A 768-nucleotide genomic window follows, 5' to 3' on the forward strand; every position below is an offset into this window, starting at 1 on the left:
GCGCACTATGTGGACCTCGTCATCGGCAACCTGGGACACCTAGACATTGAATTCAACATACAATTACACCTGGACACCGAAAACTATGAAGCGCACTATCTGGATCTTGTCATCGGCAACCTGGGACATGTGGACATCGAATTCAAGGTATTAATACACGTAAACACCGAAAACTACGGAGCGCACTATGTGGACCTCGTCATCGGCAACCTGAGACACGTAGACATCGAATTCAACGTATTATTACACCTGGACACCGAAAACTATGAAGCGCACTATCTGGACCTCGTCATCGGCAACCTGGGATACTTAGACATCGAATTCAAGCTTGATTCATAAGAATCGACTTAAAAATTTCCTAGCGGCACTTTCTGCCAAGCGTAGAGAACCTTCTTTTCCGGCAGCGGTGGTAATACGATGTAAGGATACGAAATCTCTCCAGATAAACATGAAGGAATTGACTCAATATATATTATATAAGTATATACCTAATTTACCTAAAATACCTAAATAGAAATCTTACTCCTGACCGATAAGTTTATCGACCTAATTTCGAAATACGCGCGCGATATCGAAACTGGCGATACCTGCGCCGCCAGCGTCGAAAAAGTGAAAGTAACGTTTCTGATTATGACGTCATCATACAAGAACGTCGGCGTTAGAAGTATACGTATCTTAAAAATAAATTTTCACATTTGGACTTTGCGTCGCAATATCTCCGCTCGTAGGGCACGTAGCGGAATATTATGAGAGAAACCCCCCCCCCCC

This window comes from Temnothorax curvispinosus, unplaced genomic scaffold (assembly GCF_003070985.1).
Source record: "Temnothorax curvispinosus isolate PA1 unplaced genomic scaffold, ASM307098v1 QBEX01018289.1, whole genome shotgun sequence".
Lineage (NCBI taxonomy): Eukaryota > Metazoa > Arthropoda > Insecta > Hymenoptera > Formicidae > Temnothorax > Temnothorax curvispinosus.